The sequence below is a fragment of the Mesoplodon densirostris genome, chromosome 3 (genome assembly GCF_025265405.1).
Source record: "Mesoplodon densirostris isolate mMesDen1 chromosome 3, mMesDen1 primary haplotype, whole genome shotgun sequence".
Classification (NCBI taxonomy): domain Eukaryota; kingdom Metazoa; phylum Chordata; class Mammalia; order Artiodactyla; family Ziphiidae; genus Mesoplodon; species Mesoplodon densirostris.
The window spans coordinates 71,486,216-71,505,542 of NC_082663.1; positions in this window are offsets into that span (position 1 = coordinate 71,486,216).

Below are 19,327 nucleotides of genomic sequence, written 5' to 3' on the forward strand. Positions count from 1 at the left end.
TGAAGTTATTGGGTAACTTGAATTTGTACAGTCACTCTTAAAATATGATCCTCATCACATTTAGGTTGCCAGCCAGTATCAATAAAGATGCTACAGGCTTAGGTAATATATATTTTTATTAAATTTTTAGTTCAGACCTGGTTTAAAATTTCCCAAGTATCATAAACCCAGCGGCATCCTGATTAAGTGATGAGGAGAGCAAAAAATAACATTTGTAATTAAAATTCTATTTTAAAGGTTAATTATTTTGGAGGGAAATAAAACATTTTCAGTCTTCTATTGCATTCTTTATGGAAGAGATACATGATATATTGAGAATCTACCTGGTATGAGTACTTAAAATAGAGAGATCCTTTAGGAGAAATTTTTAATAAGGAAGGCTCTTTTCGGATTACCATGTGGTCTCTATTTATTTGTTAGCATAGTGCATTAAATATATAGATTTTTTATGGTGAATCTTGAATAAATCACACTGGATTCAAATAGTATTGTATATAGTGTTTTTGCATTTCTAATTAAAAGGGAAGCTGGTTAAAAGTTGGGTGTTATAATTTTTTTGTTAAGTTTTAGTATCAAAATTATATTAGTCTTATAAAATGTGTTGGGCAGCTTTCTTCTTCTTTTTTTTTTTTCCTCTGACACAGGTTGTATATGAATTACCATCTATCTCTTTGAGTTTTGTATAAATTGCCTGTAAATCTACCTGGGCCAGGCATCTTTTGGGGGGAATTATTTTCTTCTTGATTCAATTTCCTAAGTGGTAGTAATCAGTTGGGTTATTTCTTCCTTACTGTATGCATTTTGATCATTTATATTTTTCTAGGAAACTGTTCCTTTCATCTAAGTTTTCAACTTCACTAACATAAACTTTTTCATTGTATTTTCTTATGATTTATAAAATATCAACTGTATGTGTAGTCTGTCCCCCTTTTCATTTTGTATTTTATTTATTTGCGATTTTCTATTTTTCCTTTGGTCATTCTTGTAAGAGCTTTGTCTATTATCAGTACTTTCAAAACAGCAGTTTTGGGTTTTTCATGTTATCTATCTTGTTTCCTTGTTCTTTGTTTTATTAATTTCTGTTCTTTAAAGCTTTGTGACCTTTAGTTCCTTACAGATTATCTCTAAGATTTGTTCCAGCTCCAAAATTCTACAGTTCTGTAAAAAGTTATTCTATGTTTAGAAGCCAGTGGAACTCTTACATAAGCATAAAATGAAGTGGGATGATAGTAATTATTTGGTGAACTTATTCTTTTATGTAGAAACCCTTTGTCTTGAGTAATCACAACTAGACCATTCCACATGCTATGAGTAGACTTTAACCTTTGAGGAAGTCTACTTGGAAATACTCTTATCTTGCTACTCCTGATGATCATGTGATATTTTTAGTGATTTTTAAAGTCTATCACTTAACTTTAATAGAGAGAACTCAAATAATCTTCAGAGTAATGTTTGGAATATGTTGTGTTTAGGATTAAATAGGATTGCATTAATTGCTTAGAAAATGTTTGTGAAAAGTTCACAGTACAACACATGATCATTTTAGACTCATATAGAAGGTCACTAAATCTAGTTGGGAATCTTTGAGGATTCTCCATTTTGTGAGTTGACCACTCAAATAAAATTATCTCAAAATCAGGCAAAGTTAATGAAAAAATGCATCAGTATTCTAGTCTGCTTGCTTCGAAAGTATTTTCTTAGTAAAATCAAATTCAAGCCTTTGGTATTTTAACATTAAATCAAGTTAAACTCTCAGTTAATTAATAGACAGACATAAAAAAAATCACAGACTGAATTCTTATCTGTATGAAGAGTTGGTTTTTGTTTGTTTGCTTGTTTGTTTAGTCCCCTGTATGTACATTGTCCTAGGATGAATTGCTAATTCAGAGCAGCATTCATTCTTCTTCTTCTAGCCTGGGAACATGATAAATCTTATGGACTATACAAATGTTGTGATTGAAGCTATTGGACATGTTTGAGATTTTGTACAAATATACTTAAATAAAATCCAAAAAGAAAATAAGAACTTTTTGAAAAAAATATTTTAGCAGAATGATCAAGTGTCTTGTGGAATATAGTAACTCTGACTGACAGCTATATCATTAGAATTTTGTCATCAATTACAGCCTCCTTACAGGTTTTTTGATTCACAGAATACTATTTGACCTACTTTATTTAATAAAGGCTCTGATTCATTTGTCTGCTTTAAATGTAATAAAAAAATTGAGAAGAAAATAATTATTTAAATGTTAATATTATACATAAGTGATCCAACATGTAGAAAATAACTTTCTTTTAAATACAAGTCCTACAGTAATGAAAAACATTTTAGTCATGATTATTTTTATTCCAATGTGATCAATTTCACATTTGCTTTTTAACATGATTTCAAGAATAATTTTCTACTTATTTCAAGATCTGTAAATTGTTTAGTTCCATATCTAGTTCCCAGATACTTGTATCAAAATATGTCTGAGCTTGCACCTATATTTTCACATGAAATTAGACCATTAAACCTAACTTCAAATACCCAACTCAGTGATTCTTTTTCTCTGAGAATATCCAAATTCCTTTGCCACCAATTTTAAAGTCTTCTGGTCACAGTGAGAAGAATTTTGCCTACCAACACGCTATCTTAATAAGTCATATAAAGTACCCTGGAGAGAATTAGATTTCACATAGAATAAAGTCTCAATAGTGGTTGTTTCCTGATACATCTGAGACAGTAAGGGGTATTTAAAAAGTAGTAATATCAAGATTTTGAGGGTTTTTACTTATAATTAACTTACAGTGCTTTTGTGCAACCTTATAGGATTTTTACCTGATGGCAGATTTGTATGACATAATGGAACAAGCTGGGAGTAGACTCAAATCTCATAACAAATCTTGCAATTATATAAAGACTCACTGGAAAAACTTTTTCTTTTACATGTACAATGCAATATTATATTACCAGTACTTATATTTTATAAATCAAACATTGAATGTCTTCTATCTTCCTAGTCTTTCTGTGAGGAATAAATGATAAATAACTTTCTCTAAGTACTGAGACTCACATGAGGCAGTCTGTTAAGGGGCAGCTACAAAAAAAAAGAAGTGTTGCTTGGAAATACTTCCCTTTTTATGTCAAAATTTGTAGCTTTTTTCTCTTTATATTTTCAGAAAAAGAGAAGAATCTTGTCTCAAGTATTCATCTACTTCTGTTTATTCTCCACCTGATATGCTAATCCTTGATTATTGTACCATGATAATTTTCATTGAGGCTGATTGTAATATTCCAAATAATAGATGCAAGCATGAAAAGGAAAATATGGAGAAATAGCAGGTGATGATTTTTTTAAATCAAAAATTTATTTTTATGTAAATGCTTAGGGGAGGAAGAGAGAGGGATGAGGGAGAGAGAAAAGAGTATTGCAATTCCACATGTAAAAGAATAAAGTTATCTTACAAAAATTAACTAAAATGAATTAAAAACCCAAAATGTAAGTAAGACCCCAAACTATGAAACTCCTAGAAGAAAACATAGAGTAAAAGCTTCATGACATTCAAAGTGGGAATGATTTCTTGGCTATGACACCAAAAGCACAGGCAACAAAGCAACAGCAGACAAATAGCAATACATCAAACTTCTGTGTATCAAAGGACACAATACAGATTGAAAAAGCAACCTATGGAATGGGAGAAAATATTTGCAAATTATATATCTGATAAGAAGTTAATGTAGAGAATATATAAATCCCTACAGCTAACAATTTAAAAAAACCCTTATTAAAAAATGGTCAAAGGACTTGAATAGACATTTCTCCGAAGATGATATGCAAATGATCAACCAACATATGAAGATATTCTTAACATCACTAATCATTGGATAAATGCAAATCAAAACCACAATAAGATACCATCTCACACTCATTAGGATGGCTAATATCAAAAAAAACCCAAAAATAGAAAATAACAAGTATGGGTGGGGATGTGGAGAAATTGGTAGCCTGTGCATTGCTGGTGGAACTGTAAAATGGTGCAACCAGTATGGAAAACAGTATCGTGGTTCCTCAAGAAATTAAAATTAGAAGTACCGCATGATCCAGCAGTTCTTATCTATCTAAAAGAATTGAAAGCAGGGTCTTGAAGAATTATTTGGTTTTTTAAAGAATTTTTTGGACATCTATATTTATAACAGCATTTTTCACAATCACCAAGTGGTGGAATCAATCCAAATATCCATCAGTGGATGAATATATATATATATAAAGGAATGTTATTTCAGTCTTAAAAAGGGAAGATATCCTGTCACATGCTGCAACATGGATGAACCTTGAGGACATTATGCTAAGTGAAATAAACTAGTCACAGAAAAGGCAAATACTGTATGATTCCACTTATATGAGGCAAACAGAAAGCAAAATGGTAGTTAGGAGCTGGGGGAGGGAGAAATGAGAGAGTTTTTGTTCAATGGGTATAGAATTTCAGTTTCAAGATGATACTGTTCTAGAGGTCTGTTGTACAACAGTGTGAATATACTTGATACTGCTGAATTAAAAATGGTTAAGATGGTCAGTTTTATGTTATGTGTTTTTAACCATAATTTTATGTTATGTGCTTTTTTAACCACAATTACAAATTTTAAAGTGTTAACTCAGCATGCATTAGACAACATAGAAGATTTTGCCAAACTTTTCACTATTAAGAAGAATTGATTTGGGCCTCCCTGGTGGCGCAAGTGGTTGAGAGTCCGCCTGCCGATGCAGGGGATACGGGTTCGTGCCCCGGTCTGGGAGGATCCCATATGCCGCGGAGCGGCTGGGCCCGTGAGCCATGGCCGCTGAGCCTGCGCGTCCGGAGCCTGCGCGTCCGGAGCCTGTGCTCCGCAACGGGGGAGGCCACAACAGTGAGAGGCCCGCATACCGCAAAAAAAAAAAAAAAAAAAAAAAAAAAGAAGAATTGATTTGAAATGAATTAAAAATACATATCTTTCCAAATTTTTGAAAGAAGAGTAGTATAATTTCAAAGTATTTTTTATAGTGGAAGTCAGCAACATACACAAAGTTAGAGTTTGAAAAATCTGGGTAATTGTTCTAGTCTTCTGAACAAATAGACAATTGGGCAAACCAGAAAATATTGACTTTATCCTAAGATATTATCTACTTACATTTGGTTCTGAGAGATTCAGAGCACATTAATCTCTGGTTTTATAGCCTGATTAGAATTTTTAACATTTTTTGCCTCTGATATTTTTAATTATCTAGCTATCCATCTGTCCACCCATCCATTCACCTCTCCATGCATCTATCTATATATACATAATTTTCCTCCTTCCATTTTTCCTTCAACCCTACAATACCTGTAGGTTCTTACCATGACCATATATTCCTAAATATTTTGTCTAAGAATTTAAAGAATGTTGAAAGGAGATTTATCAAGACTTTTTAGGAATTCTTGATGAAGCTGTGGACATATTTTTTGCTTTTTTACCTATCTATTAAATCCCCCTAAATTTTAAGCAACAGCTAATGTGACTCATACTTTTCTTAGTCTAAATGACAAAAGGTAGCTGCATTGTGATTCACAATGGATGATCCTCTCCCTTAGTAATAATGACTATTGTATTTGTTGTTCTTCACACTAGTTGCTGTGTCAGGACAACTGCATATTTTGCACAGTGCTCTCTAGCAAATGTTTTGAAATTTACCCTCAAGAGATCATCTGCTATAAATGGGCTTCAGTGCAGTTAATGAATATTTTATTACCCTCATTCCTTTTTTTGGTCTAGAATGAAAAACATGGGTTAAGTGTGAAGTGTCAAATTAACAGAAATGTTTCACTGAACCATTCATTCTCTGAAACATTTTTGTTAAATATATGTGTGTATTTCATGTAATCAATTTACTAATGCAAATGTATACCAGGGAAAACATGAGTGACTCAATATGAAATGTTTAATAGTTTCTAAGCATAATTTCTGGCACTATAAACACATCACTTTTGATTGACTTAAAATAAGAGTCATTGACTGGTTGAATGAATCTGATAGATCATATATTCTCTAGGAAATCAAACGCCTTGAGAAAATCTTTCGCAGTGAAATTATTCACCACATACTATTATTCTGTTGTCACTATTTGATCATCTTTTGCCTTGTGGCCATGTAAAATAGTGCTGAATTTCTCAGATCGTTCATTATTTGCCTATCAGAGAATTTCTGTGTGGTACGGGTCAAATTTGGAGCTTTAGTCTTCCAAATTCCTCCTTTTGGGAATAACTCAGAAAATGACTCTGTTACTATTAGTTAAATGATGTCATGTAACATCATATCTTTGCATTTCAGGAACTGCATATATGTTTTCTATGGTTTTAAAAACAGATGAGCCAAAATATCATGTGAGATTTGATGAGTACATATTGCTCTGGCAACAGGGTGCAATTAAAAAACATTTAGTGAAAGACTACTATGTGTCTGATACAGTGTTAAACATTTCAGTGTGTCATCTCATTATGTCCTCACCATCACACTGTAATATAAAAGCTAATATCACCTACGTTTTATAGTTGAGGAAATTCAAGTTCAGAAAGGCAAAGTAATTTTTCCTAGGCCAACTTATAATTTGAGGTTTGGGTTAGTGTAATGCAAAAGCCTATATGTTTTCTATTTTATCATGTGGATCCCAGGTTAATATTGATAGCCCTTCATAATATGAATACAGTTATTTTTAATTAGATTTTTTTTTAAATTCACTTTTTAAAATAAAAGTAGAAAGGGGAAAAGAAACTTATGACTTCTTATTATGTAATAAACATAAGGCAAGATACTTTCAAATGCTTTATACTGAATCCTTAAAATAAAAATTAGGTTATTTCTATAGCAAATATGATAGGTATTGTTGAATTTTGAATTCTAGATTTCATCTCTAATTAATATAGTCCAAATTTTTCTCAACTAAGGTGGATAATTGATTTTTTAACCTCGTGTAAACATTATAGATAATGCATGTTTTGCTTTTAGATCAACGATTGAGCCAGTTTTTTCTTGCTAGATTTATTCATGCATCTAGCAAAGAGTCTGTGAGTGCATACAATATGACAGGAACCCTTCTAGGTGCTTGATTTGGATAGTGAAATAAAAATATCTGCCCCTATGGAAATTACATTCTACTGAATTTGATCTCTGGAACTAACTCATACACTACATTGAAATATATTAGTTGTAGAAAATATGCCTCTATAACTTTCATCTGCCATTTGTTGGATTCAAGATGTCAGGATCATCAAAACTTCAAACTAAAGGTGAATCTTAATCTACCAGTTGGTAAAACAATTCCTTCTGTGTGTGTGTGTGCATGTGCATGTGTGTGTTTGTGTTGTATCTCAAGAAAATTGAACAGAAGGAAGTGCTGAGATGTTCAGTTGAAACAGATTTTGCTTCAGTCAACAAGTAACGTCAATAGCAAATTCAGAGATGGAGTGGGTGGTTATGTTACCGAGCCTCTTTTAATTTGTTTCTGGCAGTCTTATCTCTTATGTTTCTTTGCTTTCTTTTTTTAAATTTATTTATTTTATTTTATTTATTTTATTTTTGGCTGCGTTGGGTCTTTGTTGCTGCGCATGGGCTTTCTCTAGTTGTGGCGAGCGGGGGCTACTCTTTGTTGTGGCGTGAGGGCTTCTCATTGCAGTGGCTTCTCTTGTTGTGGAGCACGGGCTCTAGGCATGCAGGCTTCAGAAGTTGTGGCACACGGGCTCAGTAGTTGTGGCGCACTGGCTTAGTTGCTCTGCAACATGTGGGATCTTCCCAGACCAGGGCTCGAACCCGTGTCCCCTGCACTGGCAGGCGGATTCTTAACCACTGTGCCACCAGGGAAGCCCTCCTTTGCTTTCTTATCCCTACGTCTGTGAGAAGGCCTAAGACACCTGCATTACATGGTTCTCATTATCTCTCACTTTATATTTGCTATTTCTATTTCCACTCTTAGTGATCTTCTTCTCTGTTTCTCCATTATTTTCTTGCATCTGAATTCATGTCATGAAAAGACCCAGAGCCACTGTATGCAAAAGGAGTCTAGTTCCTGTGGTTAAAATGCTATCACATAACACTGTGTTGTTTCCGTGTATATATTAAGCAATTACAAATTTTATTTAGGTCTTAAAATTTATCATTACATGTATAAACCAGTTGTCTTCATTCTCTGATTACTTAAACAATTAAAATGATAGACAGGAATAGAAAATAAGGGGCAATTCCCTACAAAGTGCAAATATTATACCAATCCCAGTCAAAAGCAGACAGCTCAGAAACAAAAAGAGGGAAAAGATAATCTTCAAGAAAGCTATTTAGGTACTTTTTCTTTAACCTAAACACAGATGAGCATGAAAATAAGGAAATTACTGTTAAGTAGAAAATAGACTGTTTTAACCTTTGCTGTGCATGGGTAACTGACACACACGAGAACCTTTGATCCCAAGACTTTTGGGTACAAGAGGCGGGGTTCTTCTCTTCTTGCCAAGGCCACTGCATCAAAGAGAAGGCCTTTTAAAAATTTCCTTAGTAGTAGACTTACTTATAAAATTGGAAAGCTTAGTCCAAAATTCCAGTATTTCTTTGTATCTATGCATTAGAAAATAGAAATAGAAATACCTTGTTATACAGAATTATAATCGGTGAACACTGAATTTTTAAAATTAAAATTTGAACAACATGCTATTAGCCTATCAAATTTCACATGGGTAAGCAAACAGTTGACATGAATTGGATTGGATCAGCCTGTTAATGTCCCTGTTAAGGGACACAAATGATGATTATGGAATGACACACAGCCAGATGATTAAGGAGAAAATGGCCCACACTAGAACAATGGCAAAGACGTTCTCCCTACCTACACCCTCATTATAGACCAATAGTACACCAGACATTCATTTTTACATTAATTTATTGGGATTGCATAATATATTAATATCTAGGCACTATGATAGGTGTCAGGGATATAGCAGTGAACAAAAAACATATAATCTCTTCCCCACAGAACTCACAGTTTAGTTATTTATGTATACTTGTGGAATTTCAATAATATTTGTATAATGGTAGAGATTCTTTCCTGCCTACCCCGTATCCATTCCCCTTTTTTCATTACTATAGGACTCATATTATTGGGGTTGCCAATTGGCACCAACAAAACTATATTTCCCACCTTCCCTTTCAAATAGAGATGTGCAGTAAAAGGGGAATCAAAAGTCAATGAATGAGACTTCCAGAAAATTTTTTTTTAACTGAGAGATGTATCCCTCTGCATTTGCTCCTTTCTCCTTCCTGGTGTCCAGAACATGGATATAATGGCTGGAGCTGGAGAAGCCATTTTGAGACCACAAGCCAACTTGAAGATAGAAACAATATTCTAAAAATGTAGAGCAGGGGACTTCCCTGGTGGTCCAGTGGTAAAGAATCCGCCTTCCAATTCAGGGGATGCAGGTTCGACCCCTGGTCGGGGAACTAGGTTCCCATGTGCCCAGGAGCAGCTAAACCCATGCGCCACAACTACTGAGCTCACGCACCTCAACTAGAGAGCCTGTGTTCTGCAAACTACAGAGTCCACATGCCCTGGAGTCTGCGTGCCACAACTAGAGAGAGAAAAACCCAAACGCCACCACTAGAGAGAAGCCTGCACTCTTCAACGAAAGATCCCACATGCCTCAACGAAGACCCTGCATGCCGCAACTAAGACCCAACACAGTCAAAAATATATATTTTTTAAAAATTTAGAGCAGAAAAATCAAAGGAGCCTTGGTCTCTGGTGAAATCTCAGAGTGATCATAGAAGTTCAGGAAAGCCTGCCTCTGAATTTCTTCTCCATAAAAAATAAAGTCATATATTCATCTTATTGAAGTTATTGTTATATGAGGTTTTTTTATATGCATTTTTCTCCAATTTTGACAGATATCCACAGATATAGAGAAAAGACAAATTCTAATACAAATGTGAATTTATTCACATATTGAAATGTTATTTCGGATGTGGACTTGGTTATTTTCAACCAAATCTTCCACATACTCCAGGTTTATAAAGCTCTCTGTTGAAAGACTGTTTTGAGATGGTTTAAGGAAAGATGACTAACCAGAGAAACTGGTTGACCGTTCTAAGCAGGTTTTGGTATTCAAGAGTGATGAACCAGGCAAGAAGAGTCCCTTACCCCATGAACTTCAAAATAAGCTACTCCTGTGTTATGGTTTCTTCTGCATTTGCTTTGATTTTGATTTCACCATTTTCTAAATTCTTGTAACATTTCCTCTATATCACAAAATTCATTGTTTAATTAAATACCTTTAATAATTTCCATTTATGAATATCTTCTCTCTTCAGTACAATGACTCTTCTACAAGAGTAGAAGACAAGAAAGCTGTCTCATCATGTTATTTTAGCCACCATTGTCAGATTAGGACAGGATACTCAACTATTAACTAGGTGTTTGTGTGATCCAGGGATCCTTGTTTAGTGAATAAAACATGATATTGTGATTTTATTGGCATACTTAAAGTTTCTTTGTTTTAGAAAAAGGTTTTTATGAGTACATCTTATAAGAAATATGTTTTCTAGTGGCACATAGAAGTTTCATCTTTTGTTGCAGTTTACAAGAGCATTTTTAAAAAGTGTCTTTAGAGATGATCTCAGTGACAAATTTAATACTACTACTTAACATGCTGCTCTTTTATTCTTTCATCAGTGGATTTTTCTTGAGCACCTTCTACATAGCAGGCACTAATCTAAGCTAGAGGGGAAAGGTGTGGTGGGTGGGATAAGAATTAGTAAGGCAAAGACTGCACCACAAGGAGCTATTCTATTTGGGAAAGCAGACTATAAACAAGTGTGCAAATGCATGATATAATTCTAGATAATGAGAATGGAAAGTTCTAGAAAGAAATTAAAGCAGGATGAAAGGAGAGAGAATGATGAAGTTGAGGGTGCTTTGTGATGTGGAAGCAGCAAAGCCAGCAACAAAAGGATCTGGAAAAATAGATTCCAGAGCCTGAGTTGGAAATGAGCTGGGTTTGTTCCAGAAAGACCTAGGAGGCCAGTACAGCTGGAGGACTGTTGAGTGAGGTAAAGTGGTAGGGGAGGAGTGTTTAGCAGGAGGCAGAGAACAGATCACTCAGGACCTGGGAGGTGAAAAAGAGTTTGTATTGTATCCCATGGATAATGGTAAATAACTGGAAAGTTTTAATCAGGGCAATGCTTATCAGATTTACACGTTAAATTGCTGTTCTGGCTATAGGTGAAAGAATAGAGTATTGGAGAGCCTGAGTAGAAATTGGGAGACCAGGTAACAGATGACAGAGGTAATCTAGGTGAGAAATCATGTAGACTGGACTAGGGGAGTAAGAGTGAGGTGTCAAAAGGAGCCAAATTCAGAAAATAATCAGCAGGTAGAACTGACAGGACTTGCTGATATAGGAGGTATGGTGTGTAGTGTTTTGTTCAGACTTGGCATACAGAGCAGATGATATTCACAGTGACTACATTAACACATTGAGGTACTAAATAAAGTGTTCTTATTTCATCCTGAGAAAAGATAGCTTTCCTTAAAAGAGTTGACTTGTCAGAGGATAAAGGGAGTCACAGAAGAACCCTTTATAAAGAATTCTTATTGATGGCTAATAATTCTTATAAGTCACTAATCAAGAGGTGGAAGGAGAAAACAAAGAATGACAGTTTTTATCATAATTTGGTGAACAGTGTAAATTATCTGGATTCTAAATCACAAATATTGAATGTTTCTCTTTTTATTTTGCCTCAGACTTTCACTTTGTCCCCTTGGCGACCGGCAATTTTAATTTTAGTAAGAAAAACAAAAAATTTGACAACTTAAAAATTTATGAAACCAGATTGGTTAAGTTGAAAGGACTCAGAGTAGGATGCTAGTTATACTTATTTTTTAGTTATTGGGTACCATCAGGAATGTAGACATTCAGAGAAAGAAGAGCATATCAGAAAATTGACAGCTTTGTGGATGGCTTGAAAGGCAGGAGTGAGATATATTAAAAAAAAAAATACCAGAGAAAATGAGTGAAGCTTCCCAAATGTAGAGAATTCAGTGATTAAGTGTGTTGTCAATAGATTCTGACGGTAGGCATGCAATGAGAGTTTAGGTATTTCACACACAGGCACTATTGCACCAGACAGATAAACACACATCACTAATTTTCTCATTGGGTTTGATGGGTTTATCCCAGTCTTCTTCTATAGTCAACAAGACTAGTATTTAATGGTATTTATTATTGATTCCACTAGGAAGATCTATTTGGAATATGGTTGATTTGTGATCACAGTGAGAGGTGAATCAGTTAGTGATAGATAGATAGATAGATGATTGACACTGAAACAATTGTGGCTAGACTTCTGTAGCCAAAAGAAGGGTAAAAATACTTACTTAACAGACCAATATGTAAAATTCCTGGGTGTTTTTTTTTTTACATGATAGCTCTTACTTAGGGATTCTGTGCAGTTTTAGAAATTAAAGACTAAAGATGAACTAATGAGATTATTTGGAAGCACTCAAATTTTAACACTCAATTCTCACTAAAAATCTCAGTGTAGGAAACTTCTAAAAATGAAGCATGATCAAATAGCATCAGCAATAATAGTTTTTGCCAAGACAAAGCCTGATCTTTCTAACTTAAGCTAGGCTATCAGGTTCACTGAGGTGAAAAAGGTAACTTATAGTTAGAACTAGTGGTTAGTAATTAGAGACTGTGCATTATAATAATTTTATTTAGCATTCAGACAACTCTACAATGTGGTTGTTACTATATCCATTTCATAAGATAAAGAAACAGAGGTTCAAGAAGGTAATACTATCTAGGACTTGAAAAGTGAAGTAAGTGGTGGGACTATGATTCAAACTCATATTCTTTTCATATTTACACCTCCTCTCAGTAAGTCTCTTCTTTAGCAGTAGGGAACCTTCCATTAGTTTGAAAGAAATGGTTAGGAGGTAAATTTCAGCTCTGTAAAAAGAAGTAAGATCATAGGAGTCTATGATTATAATCTATAATCATGATGAAATAAATTAGGAATTGAATTTCATCATTCAATTCAACTTATAAAAAGGGAGTTTAGGTAGGTATATATCATTGCTAACAGCACTCAGAGAAGATGAGGAAAGATGGCTGTAACCCCTTCACCACTGTGTAGAGACACCTGACTAATCACTGTTCGTCTTCAGTTGCTTTGTAAGGGCTGAAACACTTGGATTGTGAATACCATCCACAGGGCTCTACTTGTGAGTTGATCTATGTGTTTTTCAGATCAACCAGTAAGAGTAAAATACACCAGATATTTTATGACTCTTACTTACTATAAGTTTTGAAATTAGATCTTATGTCTACTTTATACCTTGACAAAGCACACTCTGTCCTTTGATAGAAACTAAACCAAAATTGTTGGTCTCACTGGTCTGGCTAGTTACTAGATTATTTTGAGTCCAATACAAATACATTTAAGAGACAAAAAAATGCTACCCTAACCTAACCACAATGTCCTTATCACATAGATACTTCTTACTCAGCTGATGCATTAGAACCACACCAGTTATATTCCTGTTTTCTGAGAAGTTGTACTTTCTCTAATTTGTTTCCTTTTGGACCTTCACCTATAGTTCTAATGGACTTATTTGTAACTTCTATATTCATAACTAAATAGTAGGTATCACTATAATAATGTCTATTTAAAATTTGTGGTGATCATTTTTATTCTGGCTACTAATTATGACAAGGAAAATTAACTGACAGAAGGCTGACAGATTTCTCAAGATGCCTTTGAAATATAGATATTTGCCTTTGTCCTCTAACCTCTTAAAACTGAATTGTGATTTATATTTTTATTATCAATAAATATTATCTGATATGAATACTAAGATTCTTGCTTTTACATGAGATATAGACTGCATTTACTACAAGTGTTGGCAAGTGTGTGGAAGCTGTAACTCTCTTACACTACTGTCTGGAATATAAAATGGTTCACCCACTCTGGTAAATAGTTTGGTAGTTTCTTAACATTTTAAATACACATCTATAAATGGATTCATTCATTCCATACTAAGCATTTACTCAAGAAAAACAAATATAGCTGTTCATCAAAGATTTATATGCATATGTTCACAGCAGTTTCATTTGTAATAGCCCCAAACTGGAAACAACACAAATGTCCATCCACAGGTGAACAGATAAACAAATGTGATACACCCATACAGTAGAATACTATTCAGCAATTAAAAGGAACAAATTATTGATTCATGCTACAATGTGGATGAATCTCAAAACTATTATGCTTATCAAAAGGAGTATATATTGTATGATTCCATTTATATAAAATTCTTTAAAAATTGCAAACAAATCTCTAGTGACAGAAAGCAGATCAATGATTGTCTGGAGAATAAGGTAGGAGTGGATTGGGCATGGGGAAATGAGAGATTACTGAGGAGCAGGGGAAATTCTGAGGAGTAATAGATATGTTTACTGCCTTGGTTTTGGTGATATTCTCATGGGTAAATATGAATTTCAAAACAAATTCTACACTTCAAGTATGTGCAGTTTATTATATATCAATTATATCTTAATAAAATTATTTTAAAACTATAGTATATAAAGGAGTTGCATGTTTTTGAAGAAAAATATTTATATTTAAGCCTAGGTTGTAATGACATTTAAGAAATTTACTTAACATTTTGTTAATACATTCAGATGGGAAGACAAACCACTTTTTAAAAAATGACACAAAATGCCAAAAAGCAGTCAGTGAATATGTGTCACCCTGATAACACCTCTTGTCTATCCCAATAACAAAATTTTAATTATAGAATTCACATGAGTGTTTCAAGGAACTGATCTTAGAGACACACAAATTTTAAAAAAAGAACTTCATATGTATACCTTTACCTCTATTCACATTGGATATCAACTTTGGTCTATGTTTAGCTTCTTTTCTGTTCCATCTCTATCAAAAACAAAATGGACTTTCACAATGAAAACTAACCTCTTTTATAACAAAATCTGAATCTACTACCATCTGTCATTGTCGTTTACAATAAAATGTTACCTAAGCCCCAATAATGCATCATGTAGTGAGAATAATAGTCACTTTGGATAGTACTCAACTCCAGGAATAATGCAATTGTACTCTGGAAAATATCTTCATTTAATGTTCCTCAACCATGCTGTGCTTCAGCATGAACACATTTTTTTATTCAGTACTAATATACCCTTCTTCCAGTAGCAGTCTCAGTACTACCATATATCTTTCTTTTTACTTTAATGATGAAAAAAACCCTCTTTTGTTTGTATTACTAATATTCTTTGTCATCTAAATATTGCACGATGTCATCCAAGTTTAGGTCTAATCAGAAAGCTTAACACTTGCTGTTAGAATATATTGTGGAAGGAGCCATAGTATATAGGCTAGTAGTTAGCTGTAGTTCCCCTTTGTACTGTTAAGAACCTCCTTTGTTCCCGGCATTTACTATTTTCAGACAGAGAATCAGTAGAGAGTCTTAAGTCTTCTAATACTTTGATATCCCACTGAGGAGCTGTGTGATACAGGTGAGATTAAATATCCAAATCCTGACTGTGAGAAAGTTTCTTTCCTCCAGGCATTAAAAAAGATCAACTGGTAACTACATATGAACTCTGGCTACCCCAAGGAACCTTGACATTGAGTAACTTACTCGGGAGAGATGGAATATAGCCTAAAGGTTGAAAGCAGTAACTTAAGGGCAGGGCTAGTTTCATAGGCATAAGACCTGTGCAGTCACACAACACCCTGCTCCTAGAGGGGCCCTTCATTTGGTTTAATGTTCTGTTGTCACCTTATGATGCTCACTAATTTTTGAACAAGGGGTCCCACACTTTCATTTTGCACTGGGTCTCACAAATTAGGTAGCCAGTCCTACTTAGGGCTCAGACAATTTATAAATTGTGTGACCTTCTAAGAACCTGTTTCCTCATCCATAAAATGGAGATAATTGTTGTACCTACCTCCCAAGATTGTTCTTAGGAATACATATATGAGAAAGTATTTACTGTAGGAGAAAGAATTTAGCTCAATATCTGGCATATAATAAATACTAAAAAATATTAACTGCTTTCTTAGTGAATAACATTAAATGATCTGGTTCATTACTATCTGCTGTTTTAAAATGTCTATAAAATAGAAAATTTTACTTTGATGATGTGGATTACATTGTACAATGTATATCGGTGTGTTAACTTTTAACATAACACATGTATATAATATAATTTTAAATGGAGTATGTGTATCAGTGACTTACATGCCATTCCTGTGGAGTTCCTCAGGAGAATTAAGGCTAACACTCCACATTTCACTGCATCCCATATTCCAGCATAACTGATGATCAAGAAGATCTTAATGTTCCCCTCAGCTTGACTACACTTTAGGCAAGTGTTTGCAATTATAAATTCTTTCTCTGCCTCTTTGTGATATAAATATTCTCCTAGACTCTTGCTAATTTTACAGCCCAGGAATGTCTTCCTCAAGGATCTGGGAGCCATCCTTTTTAGTAAGTATCAAGGGACATAGTGCCTCTGTCTCCCAATCTTGATAGGAAGGTAGGAGCCTAACTTGCATAAGCAACAATTAACAAATACAGAAGGCCCAATCACATTGACCAACCTTCTGCCTAACATCCTTCAGTACCTTTTTTACTAGCTTACTCCAGCACTTAAAAATCCTCCACTCTGTTTGAGTGGAGTTGAGTTCAGTCTCTCCCCCCATTGCAAAAGTCTTAAATAAAGTCTTCCTTGCTGTTTAACTCTGTCGAATACAATACTTCTTTGACATTGAAAACACCCCAAGGGTAGGCTTTATGAGATACCATTTGAAGGTGTAGCCAGGGAAACAAGCTATATGGATTCAGATTCTGGCCACACCATTTATCCGCTAGGTGTGCTTGGGCAAGTATCTTAACCCCTCTGAGTCTCTGTTTCCTGATTTATATATTAGAAATATTAATAAAGTTATACCTTATAGAGTTGTAAGAAATAAATGAGATATCCATTTATAATTCCTACTCAGGTTAAGCTTGACTAAATAAAGATTAACTATAAACAAATACCTCAATAAATGCTAGCTATTAATATTAGTCACAGCATTAAAAAGACATTATTTGAGCTCAGCTGATAAATCAAGGCCTTCATTATCTTTCTGTGAATATTGAAAAAGTTTCTGATTTCCCTTTCAAATCTATAGTCTTGCCCAAACCTTTAATTTGCAACACAGAACCTTTCCAAAATTCAGCTTCTATCATTTTTTCCCATTCTTATTACCTCTCAATGCTTTCTCAGTACTCTGAAGATAAAGTTCAAATTCCACAGTATGACATCCAAATGGCACTCAGATCTAGCCCTGGCCATCTCTACAGTCTAATTTCTCATGACCCTCCCCCTCACGTTGCTCGCACTGCACCCTGCCCCTCATCATTCAGGTCCTCTGCAGGGTCCTGGCAGCATTGCTCTATCTACTCCATGGCTCACATTACTCTTTTTGCTGGAAAATCTTTCCCTTTCTTATCTCCCACACATGGAGACTCACTTAAGTGTCAACTCCCCTGTGAAACCTTTATGTTTGTTCATTTTTGTACTGACTTCATTTATACTTTAATTCCTAAATAACCTAAGCTCATTGTATAATATTCACAAAATTCAAAAATAGAGTGTGGGGATCACTTATTTAACATTTCCCCCCTTTTTCATATCCCTTCTGAAAGCTTATCATTTTTGAGTTTGGTTTTCTTCTTCTTTTAATTGCATCTATAAACATTCATACACAAAACACACTTTATACACACAAAAGTATAATCATACTGTACATACAATTCTGAAACTTGCCCCTTTTTTTAAAACTATATTTCATTGAGTGATATCATTTATTCCCACAAAGACCCTATGGAATAGGAGGCAATATTATCTCCTATTTTCTAGCTGAGAAAACAGGTTCAGAGACGTTAACTCTGTTGCTTAAGTTCCTATGGATAGAAAGAGGCAAGATGGATACAAAATAAAAGGCAGAGATGGATGTCTGACTCCAAAGTGCTTTATCTCAACAAGGATGTTATATTAGTATGTGGATAGGCTCGATAAACAAGAACCAGGCTGGTGATGGATTAGGAGAATTAGGAGTGTGTGGAGGGACCAAAAGTGTTGATAAGAATAATCAGGAGGCTCAGCAGGAATAGGGTAGTGAGAGAGCTGGGAGAATGGAAGGTGCTCATCAGACAAAGGCTAGCATTTGACTTCTCACCAGTGGAGGAGTTTGGGGTCTGAGTAGACCTAAAGAGAAGTGTTGCTATGGGTAACAGAAGCACAAGCAACTTTGAGATCCTAAACCTCCCTTCTCAGAGAAAGTGGTAGGGGCAAGGATGCTGAGTTGTTTCCTAAAGCTGACACCTGGGTTTACTGGACTATGTGTGTTTCTTTGCTTAGGAAATTGGGAGGAGTGGTAGGGAAGGTATGGCTTTGTTCTCAGGGTGACCAGCTGTCCTTATTTGTCTTTTTCCCATGACTTGGGACTTTCAGTGCTCACAGGAAAGTACCAAGCAAACCAGGATGAACTGGTCACCTTGCTTGAAAATAACCTTTTGGAACAATTCTTCCCATATTTCTACCTCTGTCTCTTAGTTCTATTTTAATCACACTCAGCCTTGAAACCCAGCTCAAATGTTACATTTTCCTTGAACTTTAGCACCATCCCCAATTCAGAATTGTAATTGCTTTCCTCAACTTGGTTTTTACTTGATATTTAGAATTTGTGTTATTTTGTCTTGAATCACATTTTTTTTTTTTTTGGTGACATGTCTCTCCTGTATTAGAATTTTTTTAATTGGTGTGAGATACAGATGCAATTTTATTTTTTACATATAAAATTATCCCAATTTTTATTATTAAGTAATAAGCCCAATTATTATTTAATAATAATTATCAAGCAGTTATCCCAACATCACGTATTGAATAACCCACCTTTTCACACTGACGTAATCTGCTACCCCTCTCACATGGTGAGTTTCCCTGTGTATGGTTCTGTTTCTAGGCTCTCTCTGAGAATTTAAACTCCTTGGGGAGAAACCATTATCCTAGTCATTTTGAGTCATCACCATTACCATTACCAATGCCAAGCTCTATACCCCCCTCTTGGTAGGTGCTCAATACATATTTACTGAACTTAATTAGAACAAGCCTATTGTTGTTATAAGCCCTTTTTGACTTTTACTGCTTTAGATCCAATGAGAGGATTCATGGCAAATCTATATTTGCTAGATCTGAAAGGACATATCATTTAGAT